Source organism: Ovis aries, chromosome 3, assembly GCF_016772045.2.
Source record: "Ovis aries strain OAR_USU_Benz2616 breed Rambouillet chromosome 3, ARS-UI_Ramb_v3.0, whole genome shotgun sequence".
NCBI lineage: Eukaryota > Metazoa > Chordata > Mammalia > Artiodactyla > Bovidae > Ovis > Ovis aries.
In genome coordinates, this window is record NC_056056.1 from 222027963 (window position 1) to 222049664 (window position 21702).

Below are 21702 nucleotides of genomic sequence, written 5' to 3' on the forward strand. Positions count from 1 at the left end.
ACAAGGAGCCATCAAACTAATGAAACACTGCTCACTCTTGGTCATAAAAAGAAATGCACACTGACCAATACACATTATTTACGACTCTTCAGCGTTAGAGACAGCCAGTGTCCCTCAGCGGGGAGCTGTGGTTCGTCCGTACAGTGACTTACAGTGAGTGCAGCAGCGTCGGTCCTCCACATAGTCTGTGGAAACAGCAGCCGCAGAGGACTTTGAGTGTGCTGTCTTTTGTATAATCTAGGGGCAGAAATATGAATTCCATACATTTTCAAAGAGAACCTGTGGAAGGATAAACTATGAACTAATTATTAAAAATTGGTTACCTGTAAGAGAAAGGGACAGTATGGAATAGATGGTGAGTGGGGCGTGGACTAGAATTCTCTGTGACTCAGTTGCTCAGTAGTGTCTGACTCTTTGCAACCTCAAGGTATGTAGCTTTCCAGGCTTCTCTGTCCATGGAATTTTCCGGGCAGAAATACCAGAGTGGGTTACCATTTCCTCATCCAAGAATTCTCTAGGGGTACCTGTTTTTAAGTATTATTTTAAATACACTAGAGGTGGAAAGTGTGGAAAGAGGTAGAGAAGCAAGGTTGACAACATGGTAACTTGAAGCTGGATATTGAGTATGTGGATATATATTGTATCTCTGTCTCTAGTTTGTGGCATGTTAGGAAAGTTCCACCAAAGAGGGTTTTCAAAAAAAAAAAACCTCTTTTAATTCCTATTGTTGACTTTAGATTGAAACCCTTAGTGGACGGGGCGAATCATGGTGGAATCTGAACAACAGCTTCATCAGTGGAACAATGTCTGTGTGTGCTGGGCCACACACACAAATTTACATGTTTACACTGTCAGCGTTCGTAGGCACGACAGCTGCCGCATAATGGGATTGGTGCAGCGTGTGCTGGGTGGATGGGAAGTGAAGGATGAAGTGGTTAGGGTCCTGGCCCGTGAGAAGGGCAGACAGCCTGGCCAGCACAGCGGACGCCGCTTAGGAAGGAGGCTCTTGGGCCCGGCCCTGCAGGTAACAGTCAGCTGTGTGGCAGTGAAAAGATACTCAGAAAGGTGGATTGTCCCAGCACAGGGAGAGGGGAAGGAAAGGAGAGGGAGCCGGGGAGACTCTGGAATAGACTCCGTCAGGAGGGGAGAACAGAGGCCAGATTCCACAGGCCTGGGAGCCGGCTCAGAGCCGCTCTGGCCCAGAGCCAGGCCGCCTTTGTTCTGTCTCCCTGAGTAGCCTAGTGTAGTGCCTGCTCTGCATACAGTGAGGGAAGCAGACCTGAATGAAAGCCTGTAAGAGTGTCACGAAGTTGAAAGAGCATGAAACTTTTTTGCGGGAACACAAGGTATAAACATGTTGGTTGACTAAAGAGTAAACTTGGCCGTAAGTATTTTGCCGCTCTATAAATACATTTCTAAATGAGGATGCCCAGATGCAGCCCCACAGAGCAGGCTGTGTCCCAGATGGTGAGACTCAGAGCCGACGAAGTGGGTTTTAGGGTTTCTGTTCTGCTAATAATAACGCTGGGGCTTCTTGAAAGCTTACTGTGTCAGGTCTGTGCCTCATGCTGGTCTTGTACCTACAAGAAGTATCCCCCCTGTTTCACAGATGAAGGACCCCAGAGTCAAGAAGTATTTGCCCAAACCAATTAGAGCAAAGTATGATTGAAACCTCGATCTGTTTGAAGTCCATCCTAAGCAGAGTATTTTTAAAACTGTAGATTGCAACCCATTAATGGAATGTGAAATTCATTTAATTCATCATAGCCAGAACTTTTTTTTTTTAAAGGAGCAGGATAAGATGGAATAGAAAACGTTTCATTTATCATCATGTATTTAGCAAGAAGTACGCATAGGGTGGTGCCTTGGATGCCCGGTGAGTCTCCACCCCCTCTGGACGCCTGTCAGTGTGTGGCTGCACGCCTGCTCAGTTCTCGTGGCCCCTTGTCCCGTGGACAGAGAACAGGTGCGGCACAGTCTTAGAGCTGAGACGGTGTAGGGGCCACTCGTGGGGAGCCTGCTGTGGTCCCCTAGCGCTTCCCAGGGAGACCAGAGCTGCCTTGGAGGAAAGGAAGGGCACCCGCTTCGTGGAGAGAGGCCGGTCCTGTTATCCGCCGCCGCCTCGCCTGCCTCCCCCAGCCCTGACCGGAGTGGACAGCAAAGAGGCCCACCAGCGAGTCTCCAGGTCCCTTTCCTGAAGAGGAAAGAGGATTTCAAACGCATTTTAAAAGCCCCACGGGGCCGGGGAGTGGGTGACATCGCCCCGCAACGTGTTGCCCCCCTGCTTTCCGTCTCTGCTCCCCGCTCTGGACGTTTACGCTTGTCGGCGTCCTGTCAACAGAAGCCCTCGTTGACCAGCAGCTCTTCAGGCCGCCATTTCCAGAGGCTGTAGCTGCAGCCTGGGGCCACCTTTGAGAAACACCGCCCCTTAGTCCTTAGCATCCTCGGAGAAGGAGGGGTGGGATAAGGGGTGGGGAGAGATCATGTGCGCTCCTGGAGTGTTGGGGTCGATTTCTGACTGACAGCAGAGCCCGCAGCCCGCTGGTTCTGAGGTGGGCTCTGTGTCTGGGTCCAGTGCTGTCAATCAGGACCTCCGCGTCGGGAGTGTGTGCGCCTTCTGTAAGTGGCTTCCTCGAGATTTTGTAAGAAATTAAAGTTAGAAACATCGCGAGGGTTTATAGAATGGCGTGCACTTGCCAAAAATTTATACTTAGCTCACATTTTAGCTCTTTTTAATCTGTTCACACATGTACTTATTTGCTTGTTGAATCATTCAGAAATAATTATTCTATAATGCTTCCATTTTATTAAAATACAATCAACACTGGAAAATATGGCTAGAATTAGGTGAATGCCTAAGGTGGCTTCGGGCAGTTTTCATCTGTGTAATAGCACCTTTTCTCTGTAGTGTGACTGTTCGTGGTACAGACACAACTTGGAGTATTGTTAATGGACGTTTTGTGAAGCAGCGTCTGAGTAGTTTACATAAAGACTTTGTGCCTTACGTGGTAAGCATGGATCTTCAGCTGATTTAACATAGAGCCACCAGCAGTAAATGCTTTGGTGAGATCACCCAGCCCCTGACAACAGGCCTGTGAGGTGGAGCTTGGAGGCTGTGAGGAGCTGCTGTGGGCACTGAGGTTCGTCCATCCCTGGACTACACGTCACCCGTCTGCTTGGGGCTGGCCTGTTGCCACTCTTGAGCAGGTCGGGTGCTCTTTCTGAACTTTAGTTTTCATGTCCTTAAAACCAAGATGGTCATATATTCTGTAACAGAGGGAATATTCTGCAGAGATGAAAAAAAAAAAAAACCACCCTCTGCATAAAGGCTGCAAGTGATTGTTTCCATTTTTTCCATCTAAAACTTAAGAAATGTGGACCATGTTTTGCCTGAATCTTAAATATGTTTGTTAATAATAATGTATCTGTATGCAGTGTTTTACAGTTTACAAAGCTCCTTGACAGGCACCTCATTGAAGGAGGTTTGCAAAATAGTTGTCTTTGCTCAAAAACACTCTCTTGAGAGTTGCAGTGTGTGTGAAGAGAAGGCAGTGGATGCAGAGAGCCTCTGTGTGCAGGGACGGGGCCTCCATCAGCTCCTGCGGAGAGCTGTAGAATAAGCTTCCTGTTTCAGGGGAAGCAGAAATGGTTTCCGGTTAGTGGAGCATTCTACAGTGGTGCTTGTCTTGGGACTGGGAACCCGTGCCTGTGTTTTGTGTGTTTCTCATGGGGAAAGTGACAGTGGACAGTTCCTGCCATTCTCAAGGTGAAGAGTTATGAGTCTCCAGGGCTGAGCTGTATCACAGCCCCTCTGTCTCACAGACAAGCTGGAGAGGATGCGTCACTGTTCTTTTCAGAATTACAGAGGTAGACGGAGCAGTAGGTTTAGGTGGCAGTGGTAAAGAACCCGCCTGCCGATGCAGGAAACACAGGAGATGCAGCTTTAATCCCTGGGTTGGGAAGATACCCTAGGGGAGGAGATGGCACCCCACTCCAGTATTCTTGCCTGGAAAATTCCATAGACAGAGGAGCCTGTCGGGCTGCAGTCCCTGGGGTCACAGAGTCAGACTCGACTGAGCACGCAGAACACTGCAGGACCGTGGCCGTGCTTCGCAGGTGTGGTGCGTGACATGTATAATTCAACTGGCCATCCCTTTCATTTTTTCTCCTGTAAGAAACTCTTCCTTTCAGAAAAGTTCACGTACCACAGCCACACAATTTTTCATAGAATTTGCAGAGGTCCATGAATTCCCTGGGAACTATTTTTGGACCTCAAAGTCAGAACCCTGCTTTAAAGAAGTTGAACTGATGTGGAAGAAAAATCCGGACTTGCAGGCTAGGCAGTTGCTTGCTGTTGTCATTTAGTTGCTAAGTCATGTCCAGCTCTTTGCGACCCCATGGACTGTAGCCTGCCGGGCTCCTCTGTTCATGGCATTTTCCAGGCAAGAATACTCTAGTGGGCTGCCATTTCCTCCTCCAGGGGGGGATCTTCCTGATCGAGGAATGGAACCTGCGTCTCCTGCATTGGCAGGCGGGTTCTTTACCACTGAGCCTCCAAGGACGGCTTGGCAGACCTGATTCTAAATCATGTAGGCGCTCAGGTGCTTAGGAGCTTGGGGCGGGAATAACTGAGCCTCAGTTTTCTCAGTGGAGAAAAAGGAGAAGAATAACGCATGCATCTTGTCTTGCAGGGTTGTTTCAAGCATTAACTATCACATTGACTCAGATGCTAAAGAATCTGCCTGCCAGTACAGGAGACTGGGGTTCAGTCCCTGGGTCGGGAAGATCCCCTGGAGAAGGAAATGGCAACCCACTCCAGTATTCTTGCCTGGAGAATTCCGTGCACGGAGAAGCCTGGTGGGCTGTGGTGCATGGGGCCACAGAGTCAGACACAACTGAGCGACTAGCACTTCACTTTACTTCATCATCTCTGTAAAGCCCATCAAGAGTGCTTGGTATTTCACGGTCACCCAGAAATACTACCTGCTGCTGCCACTGTTTGCAAGCACTTACCGTCTAACTTAGTTTTTGTACCAGAGAGTCTGAGACAAATGTGAGGGTTTTTTTGTTGTTGTTGTTTTTGTTTTTTAAGGTTTATCGATAGGACGGACTATGCCTGTCTCATTTTTTTATTTTCACATATATTTTGTACATAATTTCTTGGTAAGTGTATTGAATTGAACTTTTTAAGCCAAGTAGTATTTATGTCACTTGAGTAGTGAGCAGTTGAACTTAATGGATTTTATATATATTTATCTTAAAGGAACCAAAGCAGTAGTTTTATATTTTGAGAAAGAATTGATTTGAATATTTCTTTTGAGATTCTGCAGTGTCACTCCTAAGTAGTACCTTATTTACTGAGATGAGCCAAAGGAGGAGTTTGTCAAACTTTGCTACATACTGAGTTGCCTGTAATTATCAAGATTATCCAGTTAGCATAAAGTGCAGTTTAGTTTCTGTTCTGTACTTGTTGCCATAGCTGGAGTCGGGTGGGTGTTTAAACCTTCATGAACTCAAAATTCTTTTATGATGATGGAATATTTCATGTTTTAATACTCTTGGTACAGAGTATGTGTTTAAATATTTTACCAGGCGTGTATTTTTTACAGGTTCATATAATATATAAAATGCATTTCTGTTCCAAGAAAAATACAAGTGGTAAACAATTGGGAGAGAGCTTGCATATTTCCCTTTATTATCCTGTCTGATGATTAATGCATTCAGCTATGTTCAGCCTCACGTGTAACCAGGTTAGTGTTTAGTTTGGGTTAGGCTGTTTTCCTTGTGAGAACAGAAATGGCCAATCCCGTGCCCCGCCCGTCTCCCAGATGGAGTCTGCATTGTTCCCACATCACGGTGCTTAACGGAAGGTCAGAGTTTCTTGTGAAAACAGATTTTGGATTAACTCTGTCTGTGCACTTGCACACACCCCTCCACACCTGCCCATGCGCTTAAGCTCCAGCAGCCTGCTACAGTTACGGGTTTAATTTCAAGATGCAAGAGAGTGGACATTCTGCTTTGTGCCATGAAGTGCAGGAACAAGTCTGAATACACCGTAGATTTGCGTGGAGACCATGAGGTTTCATAGAAAGAGCACGGACTTGCAAGTTCATGGTGTGACCTTGGACGAAGCCCTCAGTAGCTGAGCCTCTGGTTCTCGATAACCTGCCCTGCTTGATTATTGTGAGGATCTAATGCGGGCCTGGCAGCTACAGCCGGCAGGTCTGTTTTATGTCTGACTTTATGGAGACACAGCAGCGTCCCTTCCTTTAGGGTTGTCTCGGCTGCTCACCCTCGACACCCTCACGGTTGGGTAGTTGGGACAGAGACCACAATGTGGCTTGCAGAGCCTCAGCTGTTTATTTTCTCACCCTTCGCAGAAAAGTTTGCTGGCCCCTGATACAGTGCAATCAGAAATCGTGATTTGAGTCTCAGCTGTGCCACTCAATACCCATGACCATAGTTGATCGTCTGTAAACTTAGTACTAAACTTTTTCCTCTATAAATATGATTTGTCCATCCATTCACTGAATATTGTTTGCTTGCTATGAGTCAAGCATTGTTCTAGGCTCAGGAAGTGCAGTGCTGAGCAGGATAGACGCAGATACCTGCCCTCATGGAGCTTGCATTCCAGTGACACATACTCAGCAAGGGTAACACCACCTCACAGGGAAGATTAGATGAAGCAATCCTTGTAAAACCACATTGAGAATATTCCTTGCATGAGGCATCATAAGGAGAATAGTAGTGTTGATGTTATTGTTATGCCAGGTGTAGGGCTGAAAATGAACATGTTAGTCGCTGTCCAACTCTTTGAGACCCCATGGACTATAGTCCGCCAGGCTCCTCCGTCTGTGGAATTCTCCAGGCAAGAATGGTGGAGTGGGTAGCTGTAACCTTCTCCAGGGAATTTTCCCAACCCAAGGATAGAACCAGGGTCTTCTGCATTGCAGGCAGATTCTTTACCGTCTGAGGTTGTTAATGTGTAAAACAAAGTAGAACCTCAGGTCAGGGCTGAACCCTTGTAATTAATTCCATGCTCACTGTCCCTAACTAATGTTTTTATTGAAAGAGTGAATAACTCGAAGTAAATAAGATGGTACCATTACCCTATAGAGAGAGAATAGCTTGTAATAGGCTGAGTGTAATCTCCACCAAGTGCATAGGATAGCGCTGCTGAGGCCCCAGTTGGGAGCTGTGTGCAGTCCCTGGGCTGTTCAGGTTGCAGAGGACTGTCCAGGTGGAGAAGGTCAGAGCAGGAGACACAAGCATCTCACACCTCTGGCCGCTTAGCATTTATTTTTGGAACTTGGAGTGAAAGCCTGGAACTGTATGTTCATTCCATATTTTAAATTCTCATTAGACATACCGTCCCTTTCTTAAGACCTTTGAATCTCAGAGTAGGGAGAAGAGACACTCAGGGATGTCAGGATAAGCTTAAATTAATAATCCCTTCAAGTGTGATTACATTTTAAGACTGAAGATTAGCTTAAAGAATATGAGATTGATCCTAGTTTCCTTATATACTTAGATTTGATAATCTAATTAAATTGGTGTTTGCACACAAGGTCCTTAGACCTTGTGTTTCACATCTTGGTCCTCAGTGATGAACGGGGTAGGCCAGAGTTTATTGGCCAGTGGACCAAGTACATACTGTCAGACAACCTGGGGAAGATAGCTAGTGTTGTTCCTTTTCCCATTTGTAAAGTAGGGAGATCAGACCAAGTTTTTCCACGTCCTTTTCAGCCCTAATCATGTGATTTGTGAATTTTCTCTTTGACCAGGTTGCCCAAAGTAGGAAGCTTTTTATTGCTTTTCTCTCCTGCCAGAAACCGCTCCTTCTCCCCTGGTGTAATGACGTGACACCCTTGTGTTTTCGTGTTTCTAAGTACAGAACACGTAATATTAGAGTAACAGGGCCCTGCCCTTTCTAAGAAGTTGTCAGTTTCTTCATCTTCTTAATCAAGATCGTTTCCTTTCGTAATCCTCATCTGTAGGTGGGGGTATAATGGACCACGTAATGACCTAAGGCATTTTGCAGTTCTGATATTCTGAGATTCCAGAGTAAGATTCAGAAGACGGGAGGTGGACTAGAAGGAAGAAGGCTGTGTTATTTTGTTTTCTTCTTTTAAGGTGGAGGAACGGGAAACCTCCACAGCTGGGAACTTTCCAGGACTAGGCTTGCTGTTGGAGTCGGGGGGTGGCTGTGACCCCCAGTAGTGATGCAGGTTCTCAGTGATGTTGTTCTCAACAACAACACCTCTGTTGTTTTTCTGCAGTATTTATGCAGATCTTCTTTCCTATTAAGCTCTCCATTTCTCACATAACTGTAGGAAGTGTGTATGCCCAAAAGTATGTATGATGGGAAGTGACCAATTCAAGATGGCCTGGTATAATTACAGGTGTACAAACTGAGACGTGAAATCTGTAGTTTGCGGTGTGTACTCTGGCAGAGAGCAAATAAAATTCATACACACTTGAAAATACAAAGGAAAAATCATCTGGACTTCATTTGAAAAGATGCCATTTTTCTGGAATTTTCATTTTTAGGGTAATTAGTGATAATGTTTTTGGAAAAAAAAGTCACTTGAAGTAGAATGGAAAAGTACACTTCAGCAATTTAACCTTTCAGGAATCATTGCCCTTAAAAATACAAGGTTATAAGGTCAGAAATTTTATATACATATATATATACACACACACACAACATATATGCAGCTAATGCTACCTGTGAGTTAATATCTGCAGTTTTCCAGATTTGTGAAACCCCAGCTGAGAAGGCTTGCACAGATAAAAGGACGCAGTGTGGCTTTAAGCTGCTGCTCTTCAGTCTGTTTCAGCGCCATGTGTTTTCGCAGGCAGGGAGCAGAGTGAGTGAAGGCCACCTCCCTGCCCGTTTCAGAGGCTGGCTCGTGGTGCGGGCCGTTAGGTGGGAGTGTGGGGGTGAGGAGCTCTGGTTCTGGATTCAGATGGTCCAGGGCCAAACCCGGGCCATGCTGTGGGGCAGGGAGTGCCCTGCAGGAGTCTGCTCCCATTAGAAAGGCGGGACAGTGGAGGCTCCTCCCCACGCTTTCGGGAGGACGAGGACAGTTAGGCGTAGTCCATGTGACGTGACCAGTGCTGGGCAGAGCCTGAGCGAATATGAGCTGCCGTTGCCATTGTTTGCCTGAGAGATCCTGATCTTTCTTCTGAAATCCCAACGTGGGTCATCCTCGACTTCCGTCTTTAGCTCCTAGTTGGAGGTCCTCTGGCCCCTTCAGAGCAGCATGCTGGGAACAGGGCTTTTTCAGTTGTGGGTCCAGGGTGTATCGATGCGCTTCCCTAGACTCCTGCTGCTACAGAGGCAGAAACCCTGGGCGTTCTGTGTGGAACAGCCGCAGGGAGACTCTGAAGGTGGAGGAGAGGCAGCTGCCTAGGGCCTTGGGGCTCCGGGGACGGCCCCTGGTGCATTCCTCGGGTTTCCTTTTTGCCTCGTATTTCTCAGACCAGATATTAGAGAAGCTGTCGATCCAGAAACATGGGAGCGGACCGCAAAGCCCCCAGGAGAAGCTTGCTCTTTCCGGCTGAAGGACAGGAAAGGGGCAGCCCTCATCAGCAGTGGCCAAGTGGGGAGCCTGCACGTAAACCTTCACCTGGGCGTGATGGGATAGCCCCAGCCCCAGCTCTGGCTGGGGTCAGAGAGGACTGGGTGGCAGCCAGGACCCTCTTCCCTGCTCCTCGTAACAGGCACCCTCCTTCCCTGCCTGGCCCTGCCGTCCGTGGAGGGCACGTGGGGAACTGGAGCTCACGCTGTTCCATACCTGTCCCAGAGGTGAAAACTGGCCTCCTCCTGCCCAGCAGGAAGGAGGCCGAGTGAGCCCCGCCCCAACATGGCAGTAGCAGGGTGCTGCTCCCCGCCCCACTGTGGTGTTGGAGAGCCAGCTAAAACGGGAGCCTGCCATGAGATCCAGTCCCAGCAGCACTCCCTAGTGTTCAGGGTAATTGAAGGTCCTGTGTTACACCGAGAGCCAGGAAAATCTCAACTTGAATGAGAAAGGGCAGTCAACAGATGCTGGCACCTCGACGACACAGATGCTGGAGTTATCTGACGGGGACGTTCAGGCAGCATTCATGAAAGTGCTGCAACGAACAGTTGTGAACAATGGGCGCAAATGAAGGAGCAGAAGATCTCACCAGAGAAAGAGAAGATGCAAAGAAAATCCAAATGGGAATTTGAGGACTGAAAAATATGACATCTCAAAGTGAAAAAGCTCACTGGACTGGTTAGATAGCACAGCAGAAAGGACAGACGAAAACAGCCAGTGAATGTGAGGAGAGAATGTAAAGTGTCCAGTCTGAATAACAGGAATAAAATAGACGGGGAGGAAATGGCCAGGGACAGGCAGGACCCTAATAGACGCTCTCACATTCCGTCATCAGAGTCCCAGGAGAACGGAAGAAAGAGGGCGGGGCTGAGGAAATGCTCAGAGAAACTGTTTTCCATACTTGACCGAAAAACCCAAACTTGCAGGCTCAGGAGGGCCAAGACCAGGCCACGTGTTCTCAGTTCAGTTTGTGGACAGTGACCGTCCCAGCTTCTGGAAACGTTTGCGATCTCAGTTACCCACCCGTCCTCCTAAGAAAGGATCTTGCTTCCTGTCTTTTATTCTCAATGACCGAGATCCTCTTACCTTATCTTCGTCGAGGTTACATCAACCAGCATTTTCAGTAGAAGCATAACAAGAGAGTCCTCCTGCTGAATTTCTTATGTTTTCCTTAGCCAGCAATAACCCGGGTAATAAACGGGTTGCTGTGTCCACCAACAGTCTTATATACGAATGTTCATAGCAGGCTTATTTGTAATAGCCAAAACCTGGAGACAGCCCAGATGTCTAATAGTTGAACAGGTAGTGCCCCATGGGGTGTACACACAGTGCAACAATACGCAGCAGCGCAGGCGGCCGGCCACTGTGAGGTGCAGAAATAGGTGCAGTAAAGGAAACCAGAGCAGGAGAAGTGCATGCCGTAGGCCTCCTCACCCCAGTGAGGCTGTGAAAGTGCTGCACTCAGTATGTCAGCAAATTTGGAAAACTCAGCCGTGGCCAGAAGACTGGGAAAGGTCAATATTCATTCCAGTCTCAAAGAAGGGCAATGCCAGAGAATGTTCATACTGCCATACAATTGTGTTCATTTCACATGCTAGCAAGATAATGCTCAAAATCCTTCAAGCTAGGCTTCAGTAGTGTGTGAACCAAGACCTTCCAGATGTACAAGCTGCATTTTAAAAAGGCAGAGGAACCAGAGATCAAATTGCCAACATCTGTTGGATCATAGAAAAAGCAAGAGAATTCCAGAAAAACGTCTACTTCTGCTTCATAGCTATGCAAAAGCCTTTGACTGTGTGGATCCCAGAAAATTGTGGAAAATTCTGAGAGATGAGAATACTAGATCATCTTATTACCTGTCTCCTGAGAGACCTGTATGCAGATCAAGAAGCAATAGTTAGAACCGGACATGGAACAATGGACTGGTTCAAAATAGGGAAAGGAGTACATCAAGGCTGTATATTGTCACTTGGCTTATTTAACATCTATGCAGAGTACATCATGTGAAACACTGGGATGGATGAAGCACAAGCTGGAATCAAGACTGCCGGGAGAAATGTTAATAACCTCAGATATGCAGATGACACCAACCTTATGTCAGAACGTGAACAGAAACCGAAGAGCCTCTTGATGAAAGTGAAAGAGGAGAGTGAAAAGGCTAGCTTAAAATTCAACATTCAGGAAACTAGAATCATGGCATCCAGTCCCATCACTTCATGGCAAAGAGATGGGGTAAAAGTAGAAACAATGACAGACTGTTTTCCTGGGCTCCCAGGAATTACTGAGGATGGTGATTGCAGCCATGAAATGAAAAGATGCTTGCTCCTTGGAAGGAAAGTTATGACAAACCTATATAGCATATTAAAAAGCAGAGACATGACTTTGCCAGCAAAGGTCGATCTGGTCAAAGCCGTGGTTTTTCCAGTAGTCATGTATGGATGTGAGAGTTAAACCATAAAGAAGGCTGAGCACTGAAGAATTAATGCTTTCCAATTGTGTTGGAGAAGACTCTTGAGAGTCCCTTGGACTGCAAGATCTAATCAGTCAACCCTAAAAAAAATCGACCCTGTATGTTCATTGGAAGGACTGATGCTGAAGCTGAAGCTCCAGTCCTCTGGCCACCTGATGGAAAGAGCCAACTCATTGGAAAGGACCCTGATGCTGGGAAAGATAGAGTCCAGGAAGAGAAGGGAGTGACAGAGGATGAGATGGTTGGTTGGCATCACTGACTCAATGGACTTGAGTTTGAGCAAGCTCTGGGAGATAGTGAAGGACAGGAAAGCCTGGCGTGCTACAGTCTGTGAGGTAGCAAAGAGTCAGACACGACTGAGCAACTGAACAATACCACCACCCCAGATTCCAGAGAAGGCAGAAGTGATCAGAGATGATAGAGGTGAGAGTCCCAGTTCCTATAAGGACTCATGCACTGGTGGCTACTGGAACGTTCTCTGTCTTGACCTTGGGTAGTGGTTGCATGTGTGCCCACATACGTGAAACTTCTCTAAGCTATCATACTTAAGAATTGTGTGCTTTATTGTAGTAAATTCGGTTTTAAAAAGAGTTTGTGTTCTGAAGCCTAAATCTCCTTGTAAACTCTTTCTGATGCCTTCAGGGTGAAGCTCACAGCCTTGGTTGCTGGGCCTTCTATGCAGGCCCGTCTAGAGGGGTTAGGTATGTCCCTCTCCTGCACCCCCAGGACACTTTGTGTGTCCTCCAGCTCTGGATATTGGTGGTGGGTTTTGCTTGTCTTGGTGGCCGTTTCTCTCTCCCTTATCCCCACTGCCAACTTGGGTAAGGCAATAAATGTGTCTCATTCACCCTTTAGTCCCCAATACAGGGTCTGTCATAAGTAGCTAGCTATCTTTTAAATTTTTGTCAAATTAACAAGTAGTTGTAGATGGCAGTTCCCTGATAGCTCAATTGGTAAAGAGTCTGCCTGCAATTCAGGAGACCCCAGTTCGCTTTCTGGATCTGGAAGATTCCCTGGAGAAGGCATAGGCTACCCACTCCAGTATTCTTGGGCTTACCTTGTGGCTCAGCTGGTGAAGAATCCACGTGCAATGCGGGGGATCTGAGTTTGATCCCTGGGTTAGGAAAATCCCCTGGAGAAGGGAAAGGCTCCCCACTCCAGTATTCTGGCCTGGAGAATCCCATGGGCTGTAGAGTCCATGGGTCATAAAGAGTCAGACACGACTGAGTGACTTTCACACACTTGTAGATGAAAAGATTTTCAAGTGTTTGAGTATTAGCAAACAGGGAAATCAGAAGGGCCCTGAAGATGAAGTGTGACTTTCATGTCAGGCTAATGGTGAGATTTCTAGGGAACTGGAAAATCAGCCAAAGAAATGTGCCACGCGGCGCTGGTTGAGTTTGGCTCCTGGGTCCTCCTCCTGGGTGGTTCCTGACTGCTTCCTGGCAGGGCCTGCCCACCGTGTCCCTGTTCTGCCTCATTGGCCCCTTCCTCTTCCTATCTCAATCCTAAGCACTCTCAACTGTATACTTTGAGGTTTTCCAGCATATTTAATATTATTTCAATCATCATCTCCTTTCTGAAGGCCTGAAATACCTCCTCCTGCAGTTTGTATGGTGCAGTTGCAAAAAAGCATGAATTTTGAAAGTTAACAAACCTGAGTTTTGCCACTCACTCAACTCTATGACTGCAAACACAGCCATTAACCCTCACAAATCGCAATTCTTTTGTCTGATTCCTACCTTGCAAAACTCTTAGGAGCGCCCCATTTTTGCCTGTAAAAATCTTGGTGAATAAGGAAATACTTGGTGTAGGTCTCCTTCCCTTCCTCTTTTCCATTCCCGTTCTCTAGCAGAGTGAGTGACGTTTTTCACCGTAGGTGTGTTTCTGAAATGTGGCATCTTTGTTCACAGACGCATCCCCTCACGATGGTCTCCTCCTGGAGGGTGAGAGTGGGCCTCCACGGGACGCCTTCGGGGGCTGTGGCGGTGTCCGCCAGTCAGGCAGGTGGGAGAGGGGCAGGGTGTCGGCCCCGTGCAGCTGCACCTGTTGGCTCCCTCCTGCCTGTGCCCACAAGGTGGGCAGCTCAGAGCAGGGCCCCCTGGAGGCCTGGCACTCCTGCGTTCTCACCGCCGTCTCCCTCGTTCACAGTCCTCCCACAGCCCGTGTGCTGCCCTTCCTGGCACCGGCTGGAGGCTCATCGTGGAAAGTCTTTTTTTGTTAGCACCATGGGCCAGTTGATAAACAGTTTCTGAGACACTATTTGTTAGTGGCAGGTAGCTCATCAGAATACAGCATACAGTTGAGAGTCTGTTGGTGGGTTAAAAATTAAAAGACCGAATGAAAACAGGACAGAATTCTGTTTGTTCAGCCACTGAAGTGTGACCTTGTAGACCGTGCGTTTTGGGTGGGAATTATACCCCAAGTACCAAAGGTGGCATGCATATTTAAAAAAAAAAAAAACACTGGCTCTGTGGGTTATTTTTGTTCTGAGCATAGCTGTGCGTGTTAGCGCAGCGTGCCTTTGTTTTCTCTGCCGCTGACACAGCGTTCCGACCCTTCTCTAGCATGTCTGATTTCTCCAGTCGTGTCCCGAGTTCCGTGCAGAGGCTCCTCAGTGGGACTTTCAGTCTTGTGCGCTCAAGCATGCTGAGGACAGATTTGCTTCTAGACTCGTATATTCCCCTGCTTCTGCTTAAAACCAGAGGTCTTTCATCTAGCTCGTCACATATTTCGCTGGTCATTTTGATGTTTTGCTTAATGAAACTCTTAAAATGACAGTAATGGCAAAATAACGCCATGCTTCTAGTCTTCTCCCTCACGTTTCAGCCGGTCTGAGGTTCTTCACAAAGAATGCGGAGGAATGCTGAAAGTAGAAGGGTAAGTAAGGTGATGTCCATATCGAGCATTTCTTGGGCACTTCCTAGAAACCAGGTGTTGTGGAAGTCGCTCTCTTTTCTCACCACCTGCTTGATGACTCCCTCTGCTCTGTGGGGCGCTTTTGGCCCATTCTCCACGTGAGGCCAAGGTGGCTCGCCCAGGCTCACACAGCGGCGCTCGGGTCCTGCTCCCGCTCCCTGCCGTCATGTCACGGGGCCTGGGAGTCGGGGCCACGCCATGCGAGGCCGAGGCTCCGTCCTGTGGGACGGATCTGCTTGGCGCCTCTGACCCCTGTTCTCCTGGACCAGACACTCGACGATGTGTCCCACTCCAGATCAGCTGAAAGTACCTTTCTGACATCCCACCCTAAAGGTTCTGGTTGCTTTGTAAGCGGTCAGCATGGAAGCAGATGCTCTCTGTGACAGCGTTCATTCTCTAGGGTTCCTACCATGTGTGAGGCACTTCCTTCTCACTGAAGGACAGTAACTCTTTTTCAGTCCTGTTAAGCAGAATATAGTAAGCTTCTTAAAGCCAGCTAATTTCATTCATTATTTAAACAAAGGTTTAACTTCTGGGTGGAGAATTCAGGAGAAAATCGCACCAAATTCAGATGCAGATGTTTGCCGAAAAAAAGTTAGTTGTTGATCTTCCTCGAATTTGGTGGTTGAACTTACAAAGTATTTGTATTGATCACATTGTTCTTTGTACTTCTGGACATTTTAATAGTCTCAGTATTACTGTTCTTGAAAAGCATCTCTGTTTTTCCGTAAGTGCTTTCAGGGCTCTGCTCTGAACCCCACTGAGCTTCCCTGGGGACCTGCAGTGTCATTTTCTCTCTGCACTCTCTTCTGGTATATGTATAATAGCTGTTACATGGCTTACTTTCTCGTGTGCTCTTCTTTTCTAGAGTGTTCTGCCGTGCAGTGTTGGTGGGGTGGGGAGGGGTGGTTAGCTTGTGGACTGCACCCTCTAAACGTGTCTGGGTGCCTTCCTCGCTGCATCCCTACCATGGGCCCCCTCAGCCCTCTGCTGGTTCTTTCCCTCCCTCCTCCCAGCCTCCACTCCCAGGACTGACAGCTTCTTACCTGGGGCATTCGATAGACTCTCTTCACAGGAACCTTGTCCATCAATCTTCTTGAAGTTGAACTTCTCATCAGATTCGTCTTTGCTTTTCTTGTAGCTTGAACTGGGACATAATGAGTAGGTTGGAATGAAAATATTTCCATGAGCTATATATGTATATCTGTGTTATTCCTATGTAGTTTTAATAGAACAAGGTCAGAAATTTGTGTATCTTATAGTTCACAGTATAATTTGGTTTGGAAATGAGCTTCTAAAGTTACCCTGAAAAATTACCAGTGGATAAATAATCTGATGTTGATAACTTTTAAGTTTTAAGGAAATCTTACCACTGTGCATTTTGAGTTATTGGTTATCTCCTTCCAGGAAAAAAAAAAGGTTCATATTGCCTGCAAAATAGTCCACTGGGAGTGAGTGCTTATGTTGGCTCTCAACTGTCTGCATCCAGCCCGTCCCCCCGACCCATGACCTCCAGTTCCCAGGCCTCTATGTGCAGATGACCCCAGAGTACGTCTCAAGCCCAGACCTGCCCCCAGGCTCCACAGAGGGATGCCACTGCTCTGTACCAGCGATCATGGCACACACATGTACGCAGACACACGTGCACAGGAGAAGTACTCAGCCATACAGAAGAATGGCATCTTGCCATCGTCACAGGTGGATGGACCTCCAGGGTGTTCTGCTAAGGGAAATGTCAGAGAAAGACAGATGCTGTAGATTTCACTTAGATGTGGAACATAAAAAACAAAACAAATGAACAACTATAATAAAGCAGAGACAGAGTCACAGTAGCAAAATCCAGAGGTGGTGCCAGAGGGGAGGGAGGTAGGGGTGAATGAAGTAGGTCAGGAAAGGTGAGAGGTACAGGCTTGCAGTTTAAAATACATGAGGCGCAGGGACGAAGGGTGCAGTGTGGAGAATGCATCCAGTCATGCTGTAACAGCTCCGTAGGGTGGCACACTTACCATGGTGGTCATTTTATAATGTAGAGTGATACCATGCAGCTGGAACTGCCACAATCCTGTAGATCAGTGAAACAGAAACGCTGTCTGCTGGGCCCAGGACCCCAGACTTCCTGTTCAGCAGGTCTGGGCTGGGGCCTGATGGTTTGCGTTTCTAAAGAGCAGGTGCCCGGGCGATGTTTACACTCCTGCTCCAGGGACCCATGAGGAGACACCACTCCACAAGCCCCACTCTCCAGCCTCATCTCCTGCCATTTTTATCATCTGCCTGCACACAGCCACGCTGACTTCTTTCCGTAAGTCAGTTATGCTCGATTCTTTTCACCTGAGTCTTTGTGCTTCCGGTTCCTGCCCCATTTTTACAGCACAGGTCCCAGTTGAGATATCATCGTCTTCTAGAAAAGTCTTACCTGACTACCCTTTCTGACGTCCTGCCTCCACTGTCCCTCTCCGGTTGACCATCCTGCTTATTTCCTTATAGGGATTATCATAATCTGTAAATGTGTTTTCATTTGTTCACGTCTTTCTTGCTCATGCACTCTCTCCCTCTCATGCACTGTCTCTCTCTCTCTGTTTCTCTCTCTTTCTCTGTCTCTAGGCCCGTGTCATGAGCCCTGGGATCCTGATGACTTGTTACCTACAGATATGCGATGGGATCAGTCAGAAGAGCTGTTTTCCTCCTTCACGCACACGGATGTTTTTCAGCAGATAGCTGTTGACATCGAAGGGCAAGGCAGGGGATGCGGGAACAAACGAAACGTGCTTCATTTGGTTGTAAACCCCAGAGTCTAATGAAAGAGTCAGCCCACCAAACGAGTAGCTGCTGTGGACCATGAACTTGATACGGTCAAACTCACTAATCCGATAGTTATGCCCGGGAAGGAGCCAGTCGCAGGCCCAGAGATGCCCAGGACTGTCCACGCTCGCTCCGCTCTCGCCGCAGCGCCACAGGGAAGATTCTTACTCGGTCTCATTGCCCTGCTGGCGTGTTGGGCCCGAGCTGTGTCCTTTACCTGGGGAAACCCTGGGCCACCACCTTTTTAAGGCCGCTCCTGCCTACCCAGCCACACCGCTCCTTTCTCCTGGGCTACTGGTAGGGAGGATAGATTTTTGCCCCCACCCCCGAAGTTTCTTAAGTGGGTCAGACCAATATATGAATCAAATTAACTCCAAATCACTTTGACCTCAAGGCAGAAAATTCATTCCATATTAAGGTACTCCAGTGTAAGGCCTAAATTCATTGTAATCATAAAATGCCCACAAGAGATACTCTCTATTTGAATATTAATTCCATCTCATTATCAAATTCCCAGGGAGATGCTAAAATCCATAGATTACATTTCATTTTAAATTAAAGTCCAAAACATTAAAGTCAAATTCTCTGCCCATGTGACTTAAAATTCAAAGAAATTAAAGTTCTGAATGCACCCTCCCAATTTCTTATCCTTTTTAATCCCAGGTAGCCTGGTAGGCTACACTCCATGGGATTGCGAAGAGTCAGACACGACTGAGCGACTTCACTTTCACTTTTCAGTTTCATGCACTGGAGAAGGAAATGGCAACCCATTCCAGTATTCTTGCCTGGAGAATCCCAGGGACGGAGGAGCCTGGTGGGCTACAGTCCACGGCGTCGCACAGAGTTGGACACAACTGACACGACTTAGCAACAGCAGCAGAGGCGCTGTTAACACCTGCAGGGGGTCAGGAGTCTTTTAACAACAGTAGCTTGGGTGGGCGTCTTGAGGTTTCATGAACCCCAATAGTAAATCTCTGATATGCCTTACTTTGAAAAAAGAGGTGAACAGGACGCAGGCTTATCGTGCACTGGCCCCTGTACACCAGAGTCAGGAGACGGGTTCCCAGTCTCCTAATAGTTACCCCAAGCTAAAGCACGTCCACCAAAGCCAGCACTAGGTGTCTGTTGTCGAGCAGCAGTGAGTCTCTGATCGCCGAGGGACTGTCTTTCGCAAGTGGGTCTCTCTCCCTCTCCCTTGCCCTCCCCACTCTCCTGACGCCAGACCTGCTCTTTGCTTTCTTTCCTTTTCCTTCATCCACTGCCTCTGTTCTGGTGGTGACATTCACCACTTTTCACACCACTCTTAACTCCTGTTTGTTTCCTAGTGGCAGAATGGTCCAAGAAAAGACCTTTTAAAATTGCAGGATTTCTTTGAGTTTCTGTTTCTCCAGCGCAGTAAGAAGAGAGTAGCCTTGTGTTTTTTCTGGTCTTGGGGTCTATCTAAATTTTCTTACTTATGATATTTACTGTAGGGTTCTGGCACAAGCCATTTTCAAGTTAAAGTAGTTTTCTGGGATATAAAAAATAATAAATAGGTGCTAAGTATTCAGTTCAGTCGCTCAGTCATGCCTGACTCTATGAGACCCCATGAATCGCAGCACGCCAGGCCTCCCTGTCCATCACCAACTCCTGGAGTTCACTCAGACTCGCGTCCATCGAGTCCGTGATGCCATCCAGCCATCTCATCCTCGGTCGTCCCCTTCTCCTCCTGCCCCCAATCCCTCCCAGCATCAGAGTCTTCTCCAATGAGTCAACTCTTCGCATGAGGTGGCCAAAGTACTGGAGCTTCAGCTTTAGCATCATTCCTTCCAAAGAAATCCCAGGGTTGATCTCCTTCAGAATGGACTGGTTGGATCTCCTTGCAGTCCAAGGGACTCTCAAGAGTCTTCTCCAACACCACACTTCAAAAGCATCAATTCTTCGGCGCTCAGCCTTCTTCACAGTCCAACTCTCACATCCATACATGACCACAGGAAAAACCATAGCCTTGACTAGATGGACCTTAGTCGGCAAAGTAATGTTTCTGCTTTTGAATATACTATCTAGGTTGGCCATAACTTTTCTTCCAAGGAGTAAGCGTCTTTTAATTTCATGGCTGCAATCACCATCTGCAGTGATTTTGGAGCCCAAAAAGATAAAGTCTGACACTGTTTCCACTGTTTCCCCATCTATTTCCCATGAAGTGATGGGACCGGATGCCATGATCTTCATTTTCTGAATGTTGAGCTTTAAGCCAACTTTTTCACTCTCCTCTTTCACTTTCATCGAGAGGCTTTTGAGTTCCTCTTCACTTTCTGCCATAAGGGTGGTGTCATCTGCATATCTGAGGTGATTGATATTTCTCCCGGCAATCTTGATTCCAGCTTGTGCTTCTTCCAGCCCAGCGTTTCTCATGATGTACTCTGCATAGAAGTTAAATAAGCAGGGTGACAATATACAGCCTTGACGTACTCCTTTTCCTATTTGGAACCAGTCTGTTGTTCCATGTCCAGTTCTAACTGTTGCTTCCTGACCTGCATACAGATTTCTTTTACCTGATGCTTTTTCTGTGATAGTGAGATAATTACTGGTATGTTAATGAGGATAATTGCCTTGTAGATTGTCTTATCTATATTAAGATGGAGATGAATTTTTAGGGTATGTTTAATTAACCTAATATTTTTCCAGGAATTTGCGAGAGTTGTCTTGGGAAGGGGGTATATGTTCATAAGTAAGTTCGTTATTTTCCTTTATTGGTCTGTCTGAATCCTGCTTTTAGAATCAGGCCATGGTAGCTTCATAAAATGAATTGAGGAACTTTCGTTCCTTTTCCACTGTTTTTGAATAACTTACGTATAAAATGGGCTTCCCTGGTGGCTCAGTGGTAAAGAACCTGCCTGCCAAAGCAGAAGATGTAGGTTCAATACCTGGGTCAAGAAGATTCCCTGAAGAAGGAATTGGCAACCCACTCCTGTATTCTTGCCTGGGAAATCCCATGGACAGAGGAGCCTGGTGGGCTGCAGTCAACGGGCTTGCAGAAGAGTTGGACACACACTTAGGGACCAGATACCAGCGACAGATGTACATAATAGATTTATCTGCTCCTTAAGAACTTCTTGGCATTCACTTGGGGAGCTGTTTGGGTCTTTGTCTCTGTCAGTGAGTCTTGGTCATTTTCATATCTTTATTTAAATGCAACTGTTTAAAGTATTGACCTTTTCAAGCTTTTTATTTATGTTGTTTTCTTCAAAGTATCCATTTCTACTCAGTTTTTTTGGTTTTTCTTTTTTTCATTAAATTCATAACATTTAATTATTTATATTTTCTATATCTATTTCTAGCTCTTCATTCTGTTCTTTTAAAATAGACATCTCTCTTTTTTCCCTCATCATCCTCTCTAGGATTTTTCCATTCTAGCAGTGTTTACAGTGAACCAGCTTTTGATTTTGGTTCATCTTTTCTGTGTGTTCTTAGTCTCTAATTCATGGACTTGCCTGTCAGTCCAGGGGGAACAAAGATAAAGAGTGATAGCAGGCTTCGCTCCAGAAATAATGCAAAACAGGAACCAAAACAACGACATCTTTAAAATACTGAAAGAAAACTAGAATCATACCCAGCCAAAATAGCCTTCACAAATGGGGGCAAAACAAAGACATTTCCAGACAGACAAAAGTTGAGCGGATTTGTTGTCAGTAGAACTGTGCTATGAAGAATGTTGATGGATGTTTTACCAGGTGAAGGAAAATGGTTACCATGTGGGCAAGAATGAAATACTTCTATCTTCACTTTTTAATTTTTTAAAATACATTTGGTTTCCCATTTGACTATCACATTATCTCCTGATAGATTTTAGTGGCTATGCTTATGGGATAGATGAGAACTGCCGTGATCTGAAGAGGGAGGATTTGCTCGTGTCCTCCTCCTGTATGAAATGGCTGAACAAGAAAAAAT

The 21702-nt window shown here is 46.7% G+C and overlaps 1 protein-coding gene and 1 non-coding gene across 3 annotated transcripts in view; both read left to right on the forward strand.

The window, feature by feature from the left end:
* ATXN10 (ataxin 10) overlaps positions 1–21702 on the forward strand; it is a 144972-nt gene that overhangs the window by 90797 nt on the left and 32473 nt on the right. The window lies entirely within an intron of this gene.
* On the forward strand, positions 21564–21700 carry LOC114114253 (small nucleolar RNA SNORA29). Its single transcript, XR_003589083.1, has one exon. It is a non-coding gene; the product is annotated as a small nucleolar RNA SNORA29 (small nucleolar RNA).